The sequence below is a fragment of the Watersipora subatra genome, chromosome 3 (assembly GCF_963576615.1).
Source record: "Watersipora subatra chromosome 3, tzWatSuba1.1, whole genome shotgun sequence".
NCBI lineage: Eukaryota > Metazoa > Bryozoa > Gymnolaemata > Cheilostomatida > Watersiporidae > Watersipora > Watersipora subatra.
In genome coordinates this window covers 21,383,242-21,410,208 of record NC_088710.1, presented here as the reverse complement: position 1 = coordinate 21,410,208, position 26,967 = coordinate 21,383,242, and positions in this window count along the sequence as shown.

Genomic DNA, 26,967 nt, shown 5'->3' with positions numbered 1-26,967 from the left:
ATAAACTTCTATAACATCCAGCACTACACACTGTACAGTAGGTACCAGTAGGTATCACCATTTCCTTAATACTACGGATTCTGCATTAGAAACTATAATAGTTGTACTGCATGTGTACTAACTACTGCCCACTAGTAAAAGTATGCAATTGAATTATACTGCATACCACATGACTATGGCTCACTACTGATACTGCACTACTAATACGAATACAGAGATATCAAAGCAAAATTATTTTTCGTAATGGTCGCAACTCTGTTACCCACAATCCTATATGATCATAATGATCTCAACTTAAACATTCCTAGAATGGATTAGGGTATATATGTTGTAGGAATACCTACTGTATCAATAAGATAGGAAACCAAGTAGCGGTCTATTTTTAGAACTAAAACCACTCAAACCTGAAGAACGCTGTAAATTCCTTTTTGTAGTCTTTGTAGTAATGGTCACAACTCTGTTAAACACAATCCTATATGACCATGATGATTTAAACCTGAGGTTGTTATTTCTAATGATAATTGGAAGGTCTGCCGCAATAATATTTACAATAGGCGCTATTACAACGTAAATAATCCATTCCAGGAATGTTTACGTTGTAGGGATTTTACGTTAAAAGAACAATAGAATACATGTAAATTGCCTAATCCATTCGAAGCTTTTTTCAAACTCGTTTCTTTGGCCATACAAAACGAGAAACTTGACTTACTTTTTTTAATTTGTACAGTAGGTTGTACAACTATTTGTAGGCTGTACAGTAACAACAGATTCATTAGTTTGTATCAACTATTCTAATTTTTGCTAATCAAGTACACTAGTTTATAGACCTATTGATTAGATTGACTATATTGATTATCTATGGTAATCTTACAGTAAATTGATGGAAAGCACCCACCTTCAAAACTTACCAACACTTGTTCATTTTTCTAAACAGCAAAGTCTATTCTGGATGACGGAACTAATAACAAATATTTTATTTGTCAACAATAAAGCAAAAAAACAAAACATTTTCACTATGAAATGGTACTACCTGTCGTCTATCTGTACTAAGGTGTACATCTTTAGCTGGACTAACAGTTATAGAGTCAACGACATCGAATATCCACCCTCTGTAGTGCTGAAAAGATTCTATTATAAAAACTTGACTACTTATGATGCAAAATTGAGTACTATTGCAAAAAGCCATTGTGAAATGTAGTTTTGGGAGGCTTTTTTTGATGAACCGGTTCAGCACTACCTAAATCATACTTCCATGTTAGTACAGAGCTAGTCACAGTCTGAGTGGAAGAGTGAGAGTGTATGCGACTGGTCCAAGGCTATTTGCGTTGAGCTTCTAGAAATGGCGGCGAAAAATAGCGTATTTTATTGAGTTCACCATGGCACTGAAATTGTTTTTTCCAATAAACTATGCTACTCATAGGCTAATCATAATTTGAGATATATTGAGCAAAAACTCAATACCTGTAGAGTCTATTGAAAGTACAATAGTCAATATAACGGGTAAATCTTATGCCTAATGCCTTAATTGAAAATCCAAATGTGCGTTGGCATTAACATCGGCTATCGTTGACTCAAATAGACCCACAGTTAGGTTAGCCTCCGTCAGTGTAATCTGTTCTATGCTACATTCGCTGCACTTCGTGTGTAATAAAATTTATCCTACCTGGTTTCGGTTTGAAAGTTGTTGCTGACATTAGCATGGGCTAATATTGGTGAATGCGAGTTATTGTCTGTAAATGCAAACAGTGCTACGTCTAACGCTCAGAAGTATGCTTTGTATTAATATATATTTAAATGCTGTAGGCTTTTGTAGAGTTCACATCTACATGTAAATCATAAATTGTTTGAAAAATCACAATACTAATTAGGAATATATTTTTATGTTATAATTTTAGTTCAATATTTTATTTATTTTGTTTTTCTTAATTCGTTGCACTGCGTTATATATACATGTAGTTGTTAGTCTATTGTTTCTCATGAAGCTGACAGCGCTGACTGTACTGCTTTCAAAGACATTATTACCAACATTCTGCACAAGACTAATGATATTGGGCTACGTGTCACGCTTGTGGCACGTGATATGGGAAGTTCGAATCGTGCTATGAGGAAAGATTCCAATTTAGGGGCTTGGTTTTCAGATTTTTATATTACATGTACATTTTAAGTTTATGTTCTACTTTTAACTCTTTTATTTAAATATTCATAAATTTTTTATATTGCAGTTAATTAATACTTTTCTACCTCAAAGTTTATATAGAATTTCTAAATGCTAAACTTGTTATAGCATATAACAAATTTAGCATTTATATTTAGGATATATATTTGAACATATATACTAAATGTTACAGATTGATAGTCTATGAAATCAACTATATTTTGCAATCTTATCTCTGACTGCATTTAGATTTAATAACCATCAAAAAAGCATTCTACTTCTAGTTAATCACAAAATATATTATGTTATTTGATTAAACTTCACTTTACCACTATACATGCAGGTTTGTTATTTTGAGATTAAACTCTTTCTGGCTACACATTTGGGATATAGAACTTTCTTTTATGTACATAATTACATATACACATTAGTTGCATACATGATAAAAGGATATCATAACCCTGTAAACTGGTTATTGTATACCATAATATTAAGGGAGTTGTGCACTCATGTAAACATTCTGGTGAGTAATTTTCTAGGGAAAGGTATATGAGTGAATAGAACACATTCTGGGCTTTTCATTGATTACTCCTGTTAAAGCCTTTGCTTCTAAGGAGTTTGATATTTCAGAGGCCAAAGTTACAACAATTCGTATTTGCTCTAATGGTATAACTCGATATCCGTGCCAGTGGTTTCCTGGAAGTCGATGTTGCATCCACTCTCACTAATCCACTCAGGTCACACTGCTTATTGTCCAAGTAACAATGTCATTTGATTTGCCTATGTGATAATTAGCTCAGCCAGTTGGCTGTATGCCAAGTTTGGTGAGGAAAAGCTGAAGAAGAGTACACCTAACCTTTGCCTGTTGAGAGCGCAGTAGACCCTCCTATAATGTATACCTCCTGTAATGACAAAAATTCCAAATAACGTAAATAATTTGTGAAGTTTTTGCTTCGTGCTACATAAATAGTTCCATATAACATATAACGAGTTCTCAAATTTGATTTGAATGTTAATCTATCTCGCCCCATTTGCAAAAGAAAAAACCATGCGCGTATGGCGTTATATCTATTATAGCTGCGCTACCCGGCATTGCGTGGATCTTAAAAACTGCTTTTGGAAGGCTGTTTCTCACCACCTGGTTCAGCACTACCTAAATCATATACCCAGGTTAGTACAGAGTCAGTCACACTGCCCACTGTCCAAGGTCATTTGCTTTGCCTACATGAGATTTAGCTCAGCCAGTTGGCTGTATGCCAAGTTTGGTGAGGAAAAGCTGAAGAAGAGTACACCTAACCTCTGCCTGTTGAGAGCGCTGTAGATCCTCCTCTAATGCACTGTATACCTCTTATTAGTGTTGCCCCGATTTTGGTATCGGTATCGGTGCCGATATGGGTGTTAAGTACTTGAATCGGTATCATCCGATCTTTTCTTAAAAAATCTGGAACTTCTGATAATTTTTACAGATCAACTATTTAGCAAAAAACCATATTTTAGCCTGCTACCCTAATAAAAATCATCAACCGTAAGCTCCTTACTTTTACCTAATGAATTTCGGGTCTGCCACACAATTTATTTCATGTCTATAGCCTGATCAACACAGCAAAGGAAACTTTTTGCTTAAGCTAGGACCTAATCACAAAGTGTAGTATTTCTTAATTACACTGATAGGATTTATTGCAGTCAATCACGAACAAGATAACAAAGATGGAAGACAAGAATGCAGTGTAATATTTCTATTTACTAGCATTATGAAAGTAATTTAAACAGTCGATGCATAAAGTTGTCTATCACTCTCTTGATCCTGACGAAACAATGTATCGTTTGTATCGTACAAAAACGGTAACTCCAGTGCCTTATGGATATTTAGCCTGTCCTCCATCTTTTGGCAAATGAGTGCCAGCTTCAGCACGACTGGCTACATTGATAGTGATACAAAAAAGAGACTTCTTACTGAGATAATTGAATCACTAACGGTAATTAAAAGAAACATTGATTTGTTCTAAACTTGTACAGGAGCAGCAGTTCGTTCAGCAGTAGAAGAGATACTTCGTTATCACAGAGAGAACTGTACCACTGACAGTAATCTATGGCGCCTTACAGTGCCTCGCGTTGCGCGTTCACAACTCGAGTTGTACAACTCGAGTTGCCGTGTTGTCCAACTCGAGTTGCCGAATTGTACAACTCGGCCTGGGTTTATGACCTCGAGTTGTGTTACCTATACCCAAAACTAACACGGGTTCGTAAAGAAAGCAAAGTGAGTAATTGGGGTGTCTCATTTACAGAAATTTAATATTAATAATAATAAGGATTTAAATATGTATACATATTTAAATTATATATTGGCGAGATTTGCGCATATTCATTTCTATAAATATAAAGAGACAAAAACAATTGTAGAATGTAAAAAGCAAACTAAAAACAATCTATATGAGAACCGAGCAGCGAATTTTTTTTTCCAAACAGGTTTACACACGGCAGTAAAATTTTGGCTCATGATTGGCTTTAGTAATCGAGTTTTGGTAATCAAAACCTACATCATTACATTGAAAGTCAATAGTTATAATTAGAGAGGAACACAGAATTCCAAAAATTTATTCAAAATGGCTTTAATTAATGAGTTTTAAGTGAGCGCCTCTTACGTTTAAACATCACTTTTTGAATGATAACATCAGTTTTGTTACGTTATTTAGAATTTTGTGTTCCTTTCTAATTATAACTATTGATTTCTAATGTAATGATGTGAGTTTTGGTTACTAAAACTCAATTACTAACGCCAATCATGAGCCAAAATTTTACTGCCGTATGTAAACCTGTTTGGGAAAAAGAAATTCGCAGCCAGCCGGGCAACTTCTTTTTCATTTGAAAAAAAGGGTCATCTCTCTAGAATCTGACAATAAACTGAATGAACACCGAAAATGAACATAGAGATTATCTCAACGGCGTTAAATGATGCACCAAAATAAATTCCGCATATAGAAAATATTGCTAGAGAAAGTAAAGTGATGAGATGTTCTCAAGCCGAGTTGTTGAACTCGAGTTGCTGTTGAAAGAACTCGGCTTGGGTTTTGGTGAACTCGAGTTGTACAACTCGAGTTGTACAACTCGAGTTGCAGAACTCGAGTTGTACAACTCGAGTTTGTAAATATAACTCGAGTTGTACAACTCGAGTTATATTTACAAACTCGAGTTGTACAACTCGAGTTCTGCAACTCGAGTTGTACAACTCGAGTTGCAAACTCGGCACAGTATAATTCTAATAATTCGCTATTAGTTCTAGTTTTACAGTACTCACATAGTTTAATTTCTCTTTGCTAACGGGTGCCTCTTTATGTACCATCGTTAATATAACGATATCTACGGTTATGCTACCGTAATACCAATATATTGCACCTTACTTTTGAAAAGTCGTGTTGCGCGTTCACAACGCGAGGCACTGTAAGGCGCCATAGTAAATCCCTAAACCATAAACTATCTTGGAACAGAGTATCTACTGTATAAATATTGCTTTCACTATGAGGCATTTCAGGCTCGTATTCCCTGGGGCGGCTGGCTGGCTGAGCCGCCCCAACTTTTTAGGAACTTTCCGCGGCTAAGTACGGTCAAACTCGGATAACTCGCCCTCGGATAAAATGTAACATTTCATCTCAAACACAAGGTTAACTCAAACGGATTTGTTTGGTCTGTTCCCACGCAATGATAAATTGCTTCAGATAACTCGACCTCAACATCATTTATTCGAAAAGCTATTTGCCCAACGGATATGGAGACGGCTTTTATCGCTATAGAATATCACTTTGTGCTATTGCACTATGCCAAGCCATAGAGACAAACATCAACTTTTAGTAGTTCTTAGTTGTCATTATTATCATCAGTGGCAAAATATTCTTGTTAACGACTTTTAAAAAGGTTTGAAAACTATCAAGTTTTACCAAACATCCGCTTGGCCATGTCCCATCGAAAGCGTGGAAACCTCCGTATGAACTTAAAATAAAATCGGCAAAATTGATCTTTGTTAAAACGCTCAAAAGAAAAAGATGTCTTTTTGTGAGCGTTTTAACTGCGGTCAAGTTTTGCCTATTTTAATTTAAAAACATCTCGTCAGTCACATCACTTACAACAAAACAAATCTCAAAAAATATAAAAATGTTGATACTTTCCGATAAATTCTTTTAAAACTTCACATGAGAGGCTCAGCTGAGGCCCTACATAAGAGAAACCTGTTGGGGCTTACACCCCCCCCCCCTTCCACACCCCCAGGTGTTCATAACAAGTCGCCTAACATTAGCTGCCCCAACTTGCAACCAGTGCATACAGGCCTGAACCGCGGTCAAGTTTTGCCTATTTTAATTTAAAAACATCTCGTCTGTCACATCACTTAAAACAAAACAAATCTCAAAAAAAAGAAAAAGGTTGATACTTTCCGATAAATTTTTTTAAAACTTCACATGAGAGGCTCAGCTGAGGCTTTACATAAGAGAAACCTGTTGGGGGCTTACACCCCCCTCCCTCCACACCCCCAGGTGTTCATAACGAGTCGCCTAACATTAGCCACCCTAACTTGCCACCTGTGAATACAGGCCTGAGGCATTGAGTGGTTTCAGTTCTAAAAATAGAATGCAACTTGGTCTTTCTCACCTTATTGATATTTACTTGTACTCATCAGAACAGTAACAGACTATCTAATTATCAACGTCGCTTTCACTAGGAGACACTAAGGACAGTTTTATTACATAATATTACTGAATAATGTGGTTCTTACTAATTACTTATTGATTGCTTGTAATATTGATTTGAAATAACAAACTATCTAATTATCAGGTAATATAATAACTTCAGGTTGAGACCATCTTGATCATATAGGATTGTGGGTAACAGAGTTGTGACTATTACTAAAAATATTTTTGTTTGGATATCTCCGTATTCGAATTAGTAGTGCAGTAGCAGTAGTGAGCCATAGTCATGTGGTATGCAGTATAATTAAATTGCGTACTTTTACTAGTGAGCAGTAGTTAGTACACATGCAGTACAACTATTGTAGTTTCTAATGCGGAGTCCGTAGTATTAACGAGATGGTAACACCTACTGGTAACTACTGTACAGTGTGTAGTGCTGGATGTTATAGAAGTTTATTGTTAGCAATGACCAGTCGTGCTAGATGCATTACAACTGTGAATTTATACCAATTTTAGATCTATAGACTTTGGATGATTGTTATTGAACGATAATACTACTGAGAGTTGATAGTCATATTTTATCAGTAATAATAATGCAGTAAACTGTATTAATATTGATAAACTGTCCGACTCGGACATGTTCACCATCTTTTCAAAAAGGGCCAAAAAAACATTCGTTCTCCTTTTGCAATGCATTTGTGGTAATTTTCATGTCATTAGTTGATATACAATTTTATGATGAATAATTTGGTATCAAAATATTTTTATAAACTGTGTAGTTCATGAGTTATGATGGCTTATACTGGGCCTCGTCAAGTATCAGGTTTTACCGAATATGTAATTATACTCCGGTAAAGAAATTTATTTGGTAGCAAAAGATCTAATTGTTGTACACTTAATTATTACTCATGACAATCTCTCACACTGCACAGGACTGCTGAACATACAAGTGATGACAATTCTTGACCCACTATTCTGGAATGATATGAGAGTTGGAAAGGAAGTGAATGGAGCTTAGTAAACAGCATTTGAAAGTTTAGTACAATTCAGTAGAGACATTTGTAAACCCAGCAGCGTCAATTTATCAGCAGTACCAACTTGATACTGATGCGTAGTCTAGTCGCACTACACATGCAGTTTCAAATTAAAAAGAATACACACTCCCGGTATGCATGATTTGCTGGGTTTAAGGTAATGTGTCATGGAAGTGAATGCTCAGTCGAGCTCAGCAGGCAATTCAGGAACGCAGTTACAGTAGCAGCAATATGCGCATTAGAAAGTTGTAATGCACTGCCTTATTACACTGCAATGACGCAGTGCAGCCTGCAGTAATAAACAAGCATCTGCATTTGTTAACTCTCGAAATGGAATCCTGTAACACAATTCACACCATCAACATGTTACCTCTCCTGAAAGGAGGTAATATAAAGGGGTCGACTGTGATTGTTTCATCAGACACCGACTGTAAAACTTAGCAGTGATGGAGCGAGTAATGGCTGTGAGACACATAATGAGTGTTTGCATCTCACAGCCCTTTGTCTGTCTCACAGACATAATACTTCAATCAAGTCTTGACAACAGAGCAGTACAGTTTACTTCTGTTTATAGACAGAGAGGTGGACGGACTTGAAGGTGTTGTAGTAAATAGATGTAGTGCTTAGTAAAAGTAGTAGTTAGGATTTGACAGCTAGGATTTGACCGGCCAGTTAGATGTTGTCAACCTACCAATCTCACAAATTCCAGTTACTCAGACCAAGTTCTCTTTCCTTCATTTGTCTCAAATATCAAGAACAGATCGCATAGTAATCAGATGTTTGAGTTGTCTGCTTTTCTATACTGTGTAAAACCTTAGTAATTGGTAAATTGCCAAAAAAGAACATTGGATTGGCTCCGCCTACTGACTGATCAACAGCTCTGGGATCTTCTATTCTAGTGTGTATAGTATTTGAGGCGAATTAGTATTACGTCATTCTTGTCACCAGCGAACGGTACTACAGAAGACAAGCGGCTCTATCTGACGAAGTGTGTAGCTTGTTGTGAGCGACTGACTCTGACGAACTGTGATGCGCAAATGTTTAGACGCTGGAATCAGGAGTGAACCGCTGCTTAGCGCACAGACGTAATAGGCTGCGCACAGACGTAATAGGCTGCGCTTGTCAAATAAGAACCTTTTCTGTGGAATATCGTACAGTTGTGGACTATCCTCAGCGCGCAAACCCGCTCAACTAGACAATGACACATGGGGTTCTCACAACCCTTGTTGAACCTGTAACCAAGGTAGGTACATGTTTTACTGTAAAATAGCATTCATTAGTGACTCTAATAATTTGTATACAGACAGCACCTTTTTGGCAGCTTATTTAAGCACTTGAAAATCTGCCAAGGAAGATTGGAGACTATCAATAGCGATAATAGGCATGGTGATGTAACTCTTTTAGTAAAATCTCTTAACCAAGTCATAGTAGTAGTCAAATGGTGAATATGTTTATATCAGTAATTTGTTTCTGTAAACTTTTTCTTACTTATATTTCCCAGCATACTACAATGACAGTAAAAGGTTATTATATACACAAATCCCATTCCATATCATTGAAATGCTAGCTGTACTGAAGATGTGTAAAGTTCAAGGTCAAAGTAGTTGCTGAGTACATACTCCAGTGTTATGAACTGATTCCTTTTATTACTTTATAGCAGCAGTTGGTAGTATTTTCATATGTTCATCCGTGGCATCAGTCAGATGGACAGACATGGCTTTTATTATAAGATTTTATATCAGTTTATATTGATAAATTATTATTATATTATATTAATTAGCAAAGCTACTAAACAGAATGCCGGTAGTTCAAATCCTAAACGATGCAATCTTTTTCTCAGAGAAGGGAGTAGAGGCTGGCTTGACTCTATAATAACTAGCAGGTCAAGCAGTAGTAAATAGTAATTACTATTGTATGTTGTAGTGGACAGTACAGTAACTGTGAGATAGATGACACTGGAGAGAAGAGCACCTGCTCTGGCTAATCAATATTACTATTCGTGTTGTCTGAGGTTGGAAATGGTTCTGTTGTATTCAACAAATACATAAGCATTACAAATTGTGACACAAACCAAATGTCATAAACTCCTGTTTTTGGAAAGGGTGGCTTTTATAGATCATTGTAGAATAATTTTACTAATGATGTTGTCTTATTGATTTTATGATAACAGCGATAACAAAGATATCGTAATTCTTTCTCTTTTTGTATTTTGTCATCTGTATGCATAACTTTATTAATAAATAACAATTATCAACAATTATATTATTTTGATTAATCTTATGGGTTGGTTTTTTTTCCATAATTAGTAGTTGTATAACTAGTAATAGAACACTAATTACTAGCATCTCTTTTAATTAGATAATGCACTATTAATTTATCTAGATAACAGTTGTTATCAAATAGAGACAGTCACAGTAAGGGTGTAAAGGAGTTAGTTTGCCTAACAAAATTCATGACTTGTGACAAATTGTAAGTTTCAAACCACTTTACACCGTACAGTGTGCTCTTAAAATTTTTTTAGACATTTTAAATCCAATGAACATTGCAGCTTTTCTAACTTGAAATTTTGCATGAAACCTCGCAGCCAGCTTATCAGCTAGTATAAAATAAATGATCAACTTGTTAATCACTCTGTCTCGACAGGAAATGAGTGTTTTATCAAGTTTTGTAAACTTTGAAGGTGATGGAGAATGTCCCATCTCATCGCTGTCACAAGGCTCCATTTCTAAGTTCTGACATCAAACGGTTGTTCCATCATAAAGTTGATGGGTTTTACAAATACATCATTTTCATCGTCTTATTATTAGTGGTTAGGATTTGAGAGCAAGGACTTGACAAGCCAGTAAGAAATCTCCAGCTTACTATCTTGACAAATCCCAACTATTTAGACCCATTTCTACTTCCATGGTTTCTTAGCTCCTTGAGAAAGAACGGAACGAATAGAATCCTTGATGAGTTGTCTTTTCTCTCTGTCAAACCTGAGTTGCCCCAATTTATTGGAGAACTGCCAGAAAAAACTCAGGCCGGCCAATCAACAGTTCCGGATCTCATGTTCCAGACGTTTCTAAATACAGAAAGCAGTTAGTAGTCCTACTTTGTGGCTCTTCATGTGGGGGCCATATAAATATAAGACTAGCGGCTCTGCATGCCGGAAGATGTTGTGCAAATGGCAAGATCCGGAACTCGGAGTAAGGCGTTACCTAGTGGCCAGATGGGATAGGGCGGTGCTTATCAAATATGGACATTTGTTGTGGATACAACTGCACTGGACTAACATGGCTCTTAAAACATCACAAATGGACACGTGACACATCAGCAAATGGTATCCCTAACTCTATCTGAGGTATGTAGGAGTTATATTGCCAGGTTGGCTGCTTGGTCTTATGACTGTTTGTATGGAGGCTCATATTGATTTTTAAACAAGGTTTTTCACACGAGTTGATATTGTACAATAAATTCAATTTGATGCCTAAACTCAGTTATGCTCAACTTTTACTATATTAATTTAAATAATTCTTTATAATAGTTAAACCAATACTTTAAATTTAAAAGTGCATATAATGATAAATTTGGAGCAGACGCAACTGTCTAGGATTCAAATATTCTCAACATGGTGAGGCTACCGTAAAATCTTTATTTGAATGTCATGGTTGTCTATTTTTCAACCTTTCCCTTTAGTGCTTTATTAAAGTGACATTCAGAAAGGCCTAAAAGGTAAGGTTGTATTTTTCCGACACCTAGTCATTATGTTGAGAAGATAAATTTTACTCATTGAAATTTGAAGGTATATTTTTATTTTACAATTATATGTAACAAGGTTGTAGAAAAGCTCATTGCACTCATCGATAAGTTTTTTACAGTCCGCGGTCAAAACTGGATTTTTATATGCAAGTTACAGTAGTTACGAACATTAATCTATTTAAGCTGAGTTCAGATCACTACGATCATGCTATCAAATAATATGCTATAAATATGCAAATTTATAAGTTTAATAACAACAATAATCTCACAAATGCTGCAAATATATATCCGCAAACAAGTGACGTGAACAAACCGTAATTATAATACATGCAGCAAAAAAACTTTAATTTTAAAACAAATATTAACATTTTTAAAACAAAACTATTAGCATCTTTTGCTCGACCAATTACATTGATTGTTGCTTTCATTTAAAACCATTTTATTATCTTCTGGCTGTTCAGTACCTTCCACAGTGTTTTCTGACCTTAACTCCTTATGCACAGTTAAGCTAGTCGATAATGTACAAACAATTTTTAGCAGAGCAAAACTTTTTAGACGATGCCATTTTGAATAGAGACTTCTAGCGCAAATAAAGAGAAACCACGTGTAATAAAAATAGCCTCAAAGTATGTGGTACCACATTTTCCACTGTAAATGCGAACTTTTTCTAACATATATCGAAGTATAACTACCATATTGAAAAAAGACCTACTATTAGCCTGATACAGTTACTAATTATTTTTGTGGTGCTGCAACCAAAGTTTGTAATAAAATCATCAAAGACTTGGAGTTGAAAAATGGACTCCAATACGAACAGAAACAGCGAACGAATTAATTGTTGGTAGAATCGAGTCATTATCAGTACGGTTTTGTAGACACATTTTTACTGATCATTTGCAATTATGGGCTCATGAAGATTAAGAATGTCAAATAGTATCAGCCAAATAGAAGTGGCGTTCAAATACAGGTTTTATGATAGGTGTGCATTGGAGGTGGAACCGAGACACGAGACATCTCGAGTATCGACCTGCCTCGTATCGGTCTCGTCTCGACTTCACTATTGCCAAACTCGAGACAGGAAATAGAACTAAAGCGCCTGCGCACGGTTGTTAAAACATGGCTTCTTGATGTAGCAACAACTCCATATGTTGTAATGGATTGCAGGCAACTGCCTTTAAAGTTGTACCCGGTCCATTACTACCTGTTGCTATTGATTATGTTGGCCACCGAGTCTAATCATGTAGTCCGGACAACGGCCCTGTTAATATATTGTAGTTCTGTGTCCTTAAAACAGATACCGGGTCGTATCCGATATTGGATTATACCGGGATTACCCTCCGGATAATCCAATTTAATAAATAAGACTATTGCGGGTACAATGTTTGTATTTTATCGTATCGTGTCTAAACGCCAACTGCCCTTCATAGAATTCGGGCCTCCTCTATATACTACCAAATGCGGGTAAAACTTGCCCTGACACAGGGAAACGAACGAAAGGCCGTGTCGACCATGGTCCGTGTTCGGTTAACAATGACGTTATTGTTAGTTCAATATAAGAATATACATGTACATGTATATAGTAATTCATATAATGTCATGAGTACAATTTATATATAATTCACATACTACAGTTGATACACAAACAAAACTTAACATTAATGAAACGATAAGAATGAAAGTGTTATCGTGCATTCTTTTAGTTGCGGTATTTCTTTGTAGAGCGACGGCTATCGGTTTCATTACACATTGCATTAAAAAGTAAGACCTATTCAATAGATGGTAAAAATATACATGTACAAAGCAATATGTTTATAATAATTATTATCAATCAAGCTCAAAATTCTTAGAAATATATAACTTCGGTATTTTAGAGCTGTTTGTGTCACTTTTGTTTACAAAAACTACATGCATACCACTATTAAAATGTTGTAATTAAATTGTTTACACCAGGTGAAATTTCCATCTAAAAAGAGGTTTTTCAATTTTAAATATACCAAGTACGCTAGTACTTGTGTAGTGAAATCATCACCAAATGCTCATTATTTTACTGTGTCGTGTATCAAGTCTCGAATTTTTACAAGACTGTCTCGAGTCTGGTCTCGAACTTAAAAAACCTGTATCGTTCCACCTCTAGTGTGCATACACTATGTTACCTAGCCGAGCCAGCCTCAATCAAATGGCTGAGCTTATTCTCACGTAGGCAGGGTTATTGACCCCGTTGCTAGGAAGATGAACAGCTGTTGCTGGGCTCTCTGTACTAACCTGAAGGTTAGATCTAGTTAGTGCTGCACCAGCACCGAGTTTTTTGCCTAGTCGCGTTTTTTGAACTATCCTTCTTTCAAGAGCAGGCAATTTTGTCAACACACATAGTGAACTTATAATTTTTTGCAATGTGCTTCTTTCCAGAGCAGACAGTTTTGTCAACACACTGGTGAAATTATAATTCTTTGAAATTTGCTTCTTTCAAGAGCAGACAATTTTTGTCAACACACATGGTGTAGTTCTAATAGATAAAACTACTCACATTACCAAAGATAGTAGATATATGATGCTGTACTACAACAGTGTTTATAACTGTTGACAAGCATTGTCATATATGTTTCTCATTTAGTGGTACTTCGAGGGTTCTGTTTGATAATATTCAGTTGAAACAATCTGTTAAAACCTCAAGCAGTCATTTATATAGAAAAGCCAAGTTTTAGGTCCTCAGGCTATGCGATGCAAAAATATTGTGAAGATATGCAATCGTGCAGCAAACAGACTTACTATTTCATACTTACTGAGAGTTAGTAACCGGAAGACGGTCATGTTAGCAGCTATATGTACTAGTTACAGAGCACTCCCCCCCCCTCCTCCGTTATGGTTACCCTGTTATACGGTTTTTTGCCTTACAATTTGAAACGCGATGTTTTTTCTGCCCTGCCATATAACTGTTTATTCGCCATACGATATCAACAAAAACCTTTTCTTGAAATTAAAATTTGAAAATTGGTATGCTGAATACATCGAAAGAATTAATATGCTAATATTCTATTTGCCAATAATTTTTACCCACAATGCTTAAAGACATAGAATGCTCACTCTGTCTGAGTTCAATGCTATTAGTTATTAGTTATGGCGAAAACTAAACCGAGCACATATAGGTGATAAAACTTTATATGATGACAAAATTAATATTGTTTTGTTAATATTTTTGCATATTTTTAAGATAAAAGAAACTGTTTTCTGTTCGTAATAATTAGAAGCATTTATTTCTTGAATAACCGTGTGCGTGGAAGGCCATGGAATATGAGTTTATTATAAGACTAGGACTAAGCGTTTTAGTTCCAGCATGACTCAATCTGAAAATCGTCAGGTATGATATAAATCGCCATTACAGAATTATTTCGTTTATACGATTGGTGATTTTCAAATGGTCTATGTTCGAGATTCTTTGTTAGCTTTGTTACGAAACAATCGCGAAGCTATAATTGCGAAGGCCACATAATTGTAAGAATCTAGCGCTTTTTTAATGTTTTGTGGAATATATATTAATAAGGGAGGCTGTGATGTTGATAAACTATTTTCTCGAGTTTATGAAATAACTTATAGCCCGCAGTTTAGTATATTATTGTTACTAATAAAACATATAATAGAACATTTATCGAGAATGGTACTAAAATATGTTAGGGAAGAGACGAACACATCAGATTCATAAGTCCTAGGCATATTGATCCAACCATCTTCTAGAAGGTTCTGTTGATAGCACAAGCTACTTAAAATTAATTAGTTGTTTGTTTCACAGCTATGAAGTTGGTATTATTGATTTGTGAGTGTCTACCTGTTGTTGGTTGTCAACTAATACAGACTAGAAGACTACCAACTGTCAGTTTTCTCACACAGTGTTTTGTATGCCAAATATTTATATTTTAGTAAATTGGTGACTCAGGACTTTTGGTAGTTTTTGCGCCTTCGATTTTTACCAACTTTAGCTATACCCTGGTGCATATTTTAGAATTACCCATTTTATTGAGTTTTCTGTTAATATTTTCAATCTAATTCACTTTAGCAATAACTATTGTAAGTACACATGCTACAGTTTCACTAAATGACTGTAATTTGTGGAATAAGGAGGAAGATGAGGACTGAGGTTCCATTGCTTGTTGTTTCTGTGAATTATCTAAAAATAGACTGCTACTTGGGTCTTCTTACTTTATTGATATTTACTTGCACTCATTCAGCCGTATAACAGACTATCTAATTATCAACTTTGCTTTCACTAGGAGACACTAAGGACAGTTTTATTACATAATATTGCTTAATAATGTGGTTCTTACTAATTAGTTATTGATTGCTTGTGATATTGATTTGAAATAACAGACTATCTAATTGTTACATAATATAATAACTTCAGGTTGAGATCATCATGTTCATCTAAGATTGTATATAATACATTAATAACCATTAATATGGTATACTAGTATTATATATTAGTAATTTTTACGTATTAATTTATATCATCCATGTAATCAACATCTTAAAAAAGGATTTTTTGACTGAGGTGAATCTGACATGACAAATGTTTTAAACACGTTTTCTATCACGTCATGTTTGTGAGTTGGTGAACGGTATATTTATAACTTCATAGTGACATCTTTAACAGACTTGATTGAAATATTATAAACCCTGTACTGAGTGATGGTAATGATGAATACGTGTATCTTCAACTGTTACCTTCGGAAATAAAATCCTAGGAAATAATTGATATAAAACTCAAAGTTTCCTTGCCTAAGGGAAAGTACCCTAAAGGTAAAAGCTGTGATTATATCACTAAACACTAGCAGTACACCTCTATAACAATGGAGGGAAGCATGAGCTGCGAAATACATAACAATTGTGAAAACTTCACAATACAAGAGTGTTGTTCACTTTTGTCTATAGAATGACTTATAGACAGACTTGAAGGTGTCGTGGTAAATAGATTGAGGGGTTAGTAAAAGTCGTTTTTCGGACTTAACAGTTAGCATTTGATAGGCTAGTAGGATGTTTTCAACCCACTAACTTGACAAATCCCAACTACTTTGACCAGTTTCTCTTCCACCCTCTTGTCTGTTTTAGGATCATAAGCAGAGCAGACGCCATCAAAGATGTTCTTCTTATCCTTATTGTCCAGCTGCAAATTAATTGGTGAATTGCCAAAAAGCATTGGCTCCGCCTACTGACTAATCAAGAGCTCTGAAGCTGTATTCCTGCCTTGGGAAATATTCCAAGTGAGTTTTACTCATTCGTGTTACCAGCGCACAAGGCAATGCTGAAGGCCAGCACCTGTACCTGACGACGTCTGTAGTTAGAATGATTACTATCTTCAGCCACGCCTCTGACGTATTCTGACGCCTCTGATGTATTGCGCAAATGTTTAGAGGCTGAATCAGGAGTGAAACGCTGGTGGCGGCTTGTCAAATAAGAACATTTTCCGTGGAATATCATGAAATATCGTAGTTGTAGACTATCCTCAGCGCGCACACCCTTTCAACTAGACTCGTGATACATCAGATTATCTCAACCCTCGCTGAAACTATAACCAAGGTATGTACAGTGCCCCTTGGTTACCATGATCTTGTTGTACAGTTTTTGTTGTCTTTTTTTAAATACATGTTCTACTGTAAAATAGCATTAGTGAGACTGACAACTCATAAACGGACAACGCATTCTTGGGTAGCTTATTTAAGTCTTACCCTACAGGATGAATTTATTCGCGGAGTTATATTTCGCGAAAATTGTCTTTTCATGCATATTCGCGGATGAATTTATTCGCGGCTGAAAACTGCCACTCTCTAGGAAAAGTTAACTCTATTGCGGCTAGTAATAGATATTCCTACGCATGCGCACACCGCGTGTTCCGGTTTATACTTAGCTTTCAAATGCGAGGCGATCATGCTTCCAAATGTGAGGCGATTATGCTTTTCTACGGTAAACAATTTTTGTTGCGTCCAGAGGTTTTCACGAATATTCATCGCCTTGGAGGCCTTTGATAAGCCAACAACTTGTGGTAAGTAATTAGTTTTTTACATTAACTAAATTAGTTGAATTTTACTTTGGTTCATTGGTAAAACGCAATATTAATTTTTTTTCATCCCTACTGCTTCATTATTTGTTTTAGTGTGAGAGAGAGATTTTTCATCATACGCCGAAGAACAATGATTGCATGGGTGGTAGATGCCATTCTTAGAAGATCATCAATCATTCAGAGAGGTCTGGAAATTGAGGTTGAAGTGACTGCAGCTACTTGCGAGAAGAATATATCTGTTTATGAAAAGGAACAAAAACGCCTTTACGAGCACAAATCTTTGGCCAGCCGGCAGAACTTTGCAATAGTAAGCCACGAGGAGAGTTCTGATGATAACTTCCTTACCAGCCATGTAGTAGCGAGAGAATTGCTTCCAACACCTACCCAAGACGGTGACAGCGACAGAGCTGCTATTACCAAAATAACTAGTCAGAAAGCACCATTACACGCTAGTATTCACATATCAAGAGTACCAGTTTAATTTTATTGCTAGACAACCGCCATATGGACAAAACTGTTTATATTCACTCCATTCATCGTTTATAAAATTTTATTTGTATTTGAAATATTTTATTTGTACACTCAAGTTTGTAATAAATTATAATACATCTATACATGAAATAAAATATATGATTTGATCATGTTTGCTACAGCGATATCAAGGAGTTGTTGTCGATGAAGGGGTCTAAGTTGACTGGTTGCCTCTCTGCCAATATTCCTCCCTTGATGAATATTACTACTTGTCTCTAGTTTTCGTAATCGGAGTAGGTTGTTTCATTCTCAATCTGCAGTAAACACAAAAAGAAAAAATATTAACGAGTGTTGAGGAAGTACAAAAACAATAGCTGAAGTATTTGATGAAAGCGATCAGTTTTTGAACAAAAAATTTAACTAATGCAGTTGATTATGGAAAAACGTATCTGACTGCAAATCAAATACATACCATAATGTCCTGATCAGAATCATGATCGTCCTTGACTTCGGTATTGTAGAGATTGATGGAGTTGATTCTAATGTAAAAAGACTAGGAGAGCTTTTTTGCTATGCTGAAGCCATGCCGAATAACTTGTGAAAACCTTGAATAATTTTGTAAAGTTTGACGCAATGGCAATAAAGCTCGCAGCCTGGCGATTATTTAAAAGAAGTTTAGGAATTCGGCTACGTTTAGTACTTCTGCCTCGCGGCTATTTTTGTGATGACGCCATTCTGCATATCTTGTGACAACCCCGAATAATCTAAAGTCATAATAAGATCAAGTCGTAGCTAAATAATATAAATTTGAGTCAAGACAGTCTGCATATATGTAACTCCTATATTTCATCTTTGAGATGGTAGCTATACTGAATAAGTTAAGTTAATACCTTTAATACTGAATACCCGTTAAGTTAAAGAATTAAGTAGTTAAGTACATATTACAGTGTTAGCATGACCTCAGTCTATAATAACTAACTAGGTGATATATGACCTCAGTCTATAATAACTAAATAGGTGATACATGACCTCAGTCTATAATAACTAACTAGGTGATACATGACCTCAGTCTATAAAAACTAACTATGTGACACATGACCTCAGTCTATAATAACTAACTAGGTGATGCATGACCTCAGTCTTTAATAACCAACTAGGTGATATATGACCTCAGTCTACGATAACTAACTAGGTAACACATGACCTCAGTCTATAATAACTAACTAGGTGATACATGGCCTCAGTCTATAATAACTAACTATGTGACACATGACCTCAGTCTATAATAACTAACTAGGTGATATATGGCCTCAGTCTATAATAACTAACTAGGTGACACATGACCTCAGTCTATGATAACTAACTAGGTGACACATGACCTCAGTCTATAATAATTAACTAAGTGGCGCATGACCTGTACAACTTTTTCTTCATATGCGCGTATGTGTGTCTTACTTTCATGTTTTTGTCCAGATTTATTTAGTTTCATATAATTGAATGTTATAACCCAAGATAATAACAATGTTTTTTGTAATGCCTGCGTAGGAATATGGAAAACCTGCTACTTGCTGTCAATCTAACTGTCAATCTCTGAAGAGATCGGTAGGAGAGACATTTTTGTTGCGCTTTTTTCATACAAAAAGCTTGCTTTATGTGTAATCTAGGTGGCTACTTGAAGCTAGACTAGGAGTGTAGGAAGAAAAGCAAATGGTAACAACATGAATGCAATTAGCTTTTATGTAACACTGTTAATGTTAAATATAGTTATAAAATAGAAATATGCCTTCAAATTCAAAATGAAGTAAAGATTTGAAAGCTCTAACAATTTGTATAGTAAGGGAGACACTATAACACCATAACAGGTTAATTGCAAGATATAGTTATTAACTGGTAAAGATATTTCACGGTTTCCCAATGCAAATTTATTCAGATATCTCTAACAAGTTCGAGGTAAGTTGGCAGATTTATTGCATCCAAAACGTTTAATGGTGTTCCGCTCGAAGGAGAGTGCAAAATATAGGCGACATTCGCTTCACCCGTGAAAGGGTTACTGAAATTGATCTTCCCAAAATTCTGACGAGCCATTTGAAAAAAAAACAATCTCAGCCTTTAATTGAATGCCACCTCCAGTTGACTGCCCCTATAGAGTAAGGTTTAAAAACTAGAGAGCCCTTGCGTTCAAATAGAGGTTTTACGGTATTCTGGCATAATAAATGCTAATTGTGAGTTGTGTTCCCTTTGTTTTGCTTTCCCATTTAGAAAGCAACTCTTAATGTTTCAATATTAATAGACTAATTATTTGTAATCTGGTCCTTAATCCGGTTTTGTGTTTACAAGCTCATTGTAAATATAATCTACACGCATTCTAAACAGCTTCTGCTATGCATTCAAAATATTATGTAAAAAAACTTGTACATATTTGTTAATATTTTTGTATATTTTAATTTAAAAATAAAATGTTTTGTTTTTGTGATAATTAAAAGCATTTATTTCATGAATGAGCTTTGAAAAACATTGAGTCAGTTTATTATAAGACAAAAGGGTTCATGCAATGTGGTTCCAGTATGAGTATGAATGTATGAGTTCTTACTCATAATTCTCGCCATCAGCATTTCTGCTGCTACTGATGCTGCTTTCTTGCAGTGAGCATGTGCAAAGCTTTCTTTAACACAGCTTTGCTGTGATACCAGCACATCTGTTCCCTCGGCAGCTGGTTTTTGGCCCCACATAGAATTTGATTTTCTTCATGTAATAGTTGTCGATCACAAAATCCACACAAGCAGCCTTTTACTTCTTAGCATGAGCAATAAACACATAAATAATTGTATCAGCAAATTGTCTGAATAATGAAGGATTAACGCTGGTAGGCAGAGCTTGGATATGTGCCATAGCATCCACAATAATGGTCCCACATCCTCAATAGCTTGGAGCCACTGCATTTAGGGTAGTTCGATCATGTCTGCCATAGATATGAGCTGGTCCTCTAAACAGGTTTCTTACTCAGTTGTTCTCAGGTGACCTGGGCGGAAATATCTAAAAACTACAGTTAGAGGCGCAGCTCTCTGCTTGTCCCTTTACATAAAAAGTTCCAAGGTACTACAGGTAAAGGTTGAACAATCTTCTTAATTGATTGTGTTGAAGCAATACTGATCAATATTTTCACTATGTACGCAGTCGTGTATGTAACACGATGCAGATAAACACGCCATTACACCATGGTGATAATAACAAGGTGTATCATGAGTAGCAGGTTTCTGATGATTTTCATGTGGCTAAATAAATGATAGGACAAGATTGACTGGGAAAATAACTATCAGATAGTCGCTTAAGACCAATCAACCAGAATGAATACATGATGGTTTTTCCATTTGACAAACTATGGCAAGACTGAAGGCCTATGCACACTATCGCTCAAATCAGGGTTTACCTGTACGATAGACAGCAATGATTAGCTGTCGATGTCATCACTAACGATAAGGTGTACACACTAGTGCTGGGCACGGGTAGTGATACTCGTTGAACTCGCGGGTTTATCTTCTCTCGAGTATCGGGTAATAGATATTTCGAGTATTCCGGTCCTTCGGGTTCGGGTTTTGACATTCAAGTTCGGGTTTTGGTACACGGATCCGTCGGGTAGTGTTAACAAAAACTCGGTCTATTGCACCCTGCGTTCTTAGTCTGGGACCACAGGGCATTTCTGTGTCATCTTTGCTAAGGAGGCATGACAATGGGGTTTAACGAGTCTTTAATTTAATAGATATAATAAAACATACCATACCTTATTTACTATACCTACTAGAAATATTGTAGTCAAGCCGTGATTACTTGTCATTAAAAGGTGAGAAGAAATACTTACATCAAAATTTATTTGCGCATATAGCCAAATCGGCTTCGTAAACAAATCTATGCCTTTTTTAATACGGCGCTTGTTCGCTATCACCGATAACACATAGGTCCTTAGTCTGTTTCCGCTATCGCCTTGTTAGAAACGGTAAAAGCTAGTTCCCATCAGAAAAGTCGTGCGCTCTAGGTCTGCGGTATATACGGTAGTTTTTCTTTCCCATCAGAAAAGTCTCTTTTCCGCTTTAACTCGCTACAACCCACGAACATATTCCTTTCTCATCCCCACGCCATGAGTACTCGGTTGAGAAAATAATAAACAACGATTGTTTATTGAAAATTCATAGTGCATCATTTTCATTAATGGGTTAATTTTCTATCCGAGATGAGGCCACATGTACTGGAATATCTTAAATCAAGTTCAAGGATGCCCTTCCTGACAGATCTAATAGAAGATATTAGCCTAAAGACCTTGACATTGCCAATCACAAGCTCTTCCATGATGTTAGTATTGAATTTAAGTAGTATTCATTCCACAACTGAGATTATCATTGGATGTTTTCATGGAGTTTTCTTGACAGTACCTAAAAACCATGTGATCGATAATTTTCTTTCTGAATGTGCTCATGACCGAATTAATTTGTGCTGATAATAACTAGGCCTAATATATGTACGGTGTATGTAGATTTTTACCAGTTACCATCGTCCTTATAGGGGTAGCAGCAGTGACCAAGATAACTGTGCCACTCTGGTAGAAAGCTGGTTAAAGAGACAGTGAAGGTCAGTTTCACTTCAGACTATGTAAGAGGCTCACAGCGCTTTCTGTTTGTGCACCACACCAGACCAACGTCATCTACTGAAGCGCTATGGTGATGAGCTACCGTACAGGATGAAAATATTCGTCGGTCATAAAAATTCGCGATTTCGTGAACAGTAATTCCACGAGTTATGAAATTCCGTGAATAATTAGTTCTATTTTTAATCACAAGAGAGAATAACTACTGCATCAAATTGAAAACTAGTCGCTAGGCTAGTTTTTAAACATAAATACTAAACGTAGTTGAGTTCCAAAACATTTTTAAAATCATTGCCTGGGCTTTGAGCTAACACCATTGCCAATGCATCACATTTATTTACAAAATTATTCAAGGTTGTCACAAGATATGCAGAATAGTTTCATAGCGAAAATAGCCACTAGGCAGAAGTACTAAACGTAGCCGAGTTCCAAAACTTCTTTAAATTCATCGCCAGGCTTCGAGCTTCATTGCCATTGCAGCAAACTTTACAAAATTATTCAAGGTTTTCACAAGTTATTCGGCATGGCTTCATCATCGCTAAAAAACTCTCCTAGTCTTTTTACATCGAAATCAACTCCATCAATCTCTAATACCGAAGTTGAGGACGACCATGATTCTGATCAGGACATTATGGTATGTATTTGATTTGTAGTGCAGATACATTTTTCCATAATTTACTGCATTAGTTAATACTTTTGTTTAAAAACTGATCGTTTTCATTAAATACTTCAGCTATTGTTTTTGTACTTGCTAGACACTTATTAATATTTTCTTCTTTTTTGTGTTTACTGCAGATTGAGAATGAAACAACCTACTCCAATTACGAAAACTAGAGACAAGTAGTAATATTCATCAATGCAGGAATATTGGCAGAGAAGCAACCAGTCAACTTAGACCCCTTCATCGACAACAACTCCTTGATATCGCTGCAGCAAACATGATTAAATTATATATTTTATTTCATGTATAAATATATTATAATTTATTACAAACTTGAGTGCACAAATAAAATATTTCAAATACAAATAAACTTTTACAAATGATGAATTGAGTAAATATAAACAGTTTAGTCATTATGGCGGTTATCTGGCAATAAAATTAAACTGGTACTCTTGATAGGTGAATACTAGCGTGCAATGGTGCTCTCTGACTAGTTATGTTGGTAATAGCAGCTCTGTCACTGCATGTCTTGGGTAGTTGTTAAAGGCGATTCCCTCGCAACTACATGACTGGTAAGGAAGTTATCATCAGAACTCTCCTCGTGGCTTACTATTGTAAAGTTCTGCCGGTTGGCCAAAGATTTGTGTTCGTAAAGGCGTTTTTGTTCTTTTTTAAAACAGATATATTCTCCTCGTTAGCAGCTGCGGCCACTTCTACCTCAATTTCAAGACCTCCCTGAATGATTGGTGATCTTCTAAGAATGACATCTACCACCCTTGAAATCATTGTTCTTCCGTGTATGATGAAAAATCTCTCTCTCACACTAAAACAAATAATGAAGCAGTAGGGATGGAAAAAATAAATATTGCGTTTTACCGAAGAACTAAAGTAAAATTCAACTAATTTAATAAATGTGAAAAACTCATTACTTGCCACAAATTGTTGGTTCATCAAAGGCCTCCAAATCTATGAATATTCGTGAAAACCTCTGAACACAGCAAATAATTTATAGCTTAGCACGATCGACCCGTATACGGGTCGATCGATTAAGCCACCAGGAGAGTATGGTTTGGTTTCCTATTTAGCTTACAACTATAGTTGTAAGCTAAATAGGAAACCAAACGCGCAATGCGCACAACCGCGCATGCGTAAGGTTAACTCTATTGCTATACGTAATAGAGTTAACTTTTCCTAGGGAGTGGCAGTTTTCAGCCGCGAATAAATTCATCCGCGAATATGCATGAAAAGACAATTTTCGCGAAATATAACTCCGCGAATAAATTCATCCTGTACGGTATGTTGTTTGGATGCGACATATAAGACAACTGTAAGATTTTGCTGTATATCTCTTCTTCGTTGTGGTGAAAACCAATGCTGGCTGCTAGGTAATACAGTCATATGTCAGTCTTCTAACTAGTAAATATTGAAGTGGGTTGATCGTGAAGTGGTAACTGATCGTATTAACGTCTTGTTTCTTCTGATGGTTCACATTGTCTAAAGCCAAATTTCCACCTTTATTGCAGCATCTCGATGAGGCCACTCTATTTTGTGATGAAATGTACTTGTGTCAAAATTGATATCTCACTACACGCATACTAGTTGTACATCTTCAACAATGAAGAAAGCTTTTCAATTTTACACAGGTTGCTGCTACATTAGTAACAATGGACGAGACTCGAGGAGCTATTCAGGAAGCTTTCAGTATCGGGAAGAAATGGAATCCAGTATGATCGCCAAGGTCCTAGATCATAGATTATGCTCAGGCAGTGATGTCTGCTCTTGAACACCTCTTTCCAGGTAATAACCTTTTTTTAATGCATCTCTAAACTATAATGACTCAGCTAAAAGGAAAAAGCTTAGTGATAGGTGTATGTGTAGATGTAGGTATGCAGATTGTCAAGATATGCATGTACTGTATATGTACTTTTAGAAGAATGTCAAGTTGCGCTGATTTTTAGAAAAATGGTACGTCGGGCTGTCAGTGTTGTGACATATACTATTGTAGGTCTGAGACTCACTAATGTGGCATCACACTTCATAAACCAATATCAAAAAATGATCAAGTAAATAATAAAATGACCTAAATGAATACATTTCAAGTTTCCGATACATGCTCTTGAACTTTTTTAGAAAGCAAAGTTCTACTGTGTGCATTCCATCGTGAGCAGGCCTGGGACAGACAGTTGAAAAGAAGAGACAATGAAATCGGAGAAGAACGGCAGATCATACTCGCATCACCAAGGAAAATTGCACAGTCTAGGTTTGTCTCCTCATGTCCTATGTACACAATAAATCTGGATCTAATAAAATAATAGCAGTGTATGAGGTTCGGGCTCATGTCCCATGTACTTTTTGTGTAAAAGTATACAAGAGTTGATTTTAGTACATCTAGTTGTTTTTTTCATATTTCAGAACGGAGCAGTATGTGTCATCAAGGCAGCTTTAGAGGGGTGGGCAAACTGGTGGGCAAATTCCAAATCCCTCAAGATACAAGAGTACTTCCTAAACCAGTGGATGAGTGAGGATATGCCCAAGGTAGAATTATAGAAAAAAATTGAAAATTCACATCAGCTTTTTGTATCAGTAATTGACATAATTAATGTTGCTGTATTTTAATTAACAGTATAATTGAAATGTTTCAAAAGGTTTTGAGCATGCGCCGCTTCTTATTTTCGAATTTTCTGTCCACATACAATATAACATAATTCGTTGAGATCCTTTGGGTCTAAGACAATGTTGAAGAATAGCCTCCATACAGACAAGCCTCCATACAGACAAGCTCAATAAATTATTTTGATCTGAAGTTTATATCAGTTCATTTATGTATTATTGTAGAAGCGGATGGAGTGTTATAGGCATGATAGATTCCTGTTTAGTGTACGCACCAACAACGGCATCGAACACATCAACAAACGTTTCAAGCAGAACTTTTCACACTACAAGACCAACAACGGTCTCACCAGGGTGCTCCACATAATCGTGACTCACTTCACACACTTTCTCTTCGACAGGTACTATGCTCAAATTGAATTTGATTGGTGCTACATTAAAATTTTTATCATCGGTTTTTCTATCATTCTGTTTGAAGGCCCATGCACACTATCGCTCAAATCAGGGTTCAACTGTACGATAGACCACAATGATTGGCTGTTGATGTCATCACTAAAGATAAGGTGTACACACTATGATTAGTTGTCGATGTCATCACTAACGATAAGGTGTACACACTATGATTAGTTGTCGATGTCATCACTAACAATAAGGTGTACACACTATGATTAGTTGTCGATGTCATCACTAACGATAAGGTGTACACACTATGATTAGTTGTCGATGTCATCACTAACAATAAGGCGTACACACTATGATTAGTTGTCGATGTCATCACTAACAATAAGGTGTACACACTATGATTAGTTGTCGATGTCATCACTAACGATAAGGTGTACACACTATGATTAGTTGTCGATGTCATCACTAACAATAAGGTGTACACACTATGATTAGTTGTCGATGTCATCACTAACGATAAGGTGTACACACTATG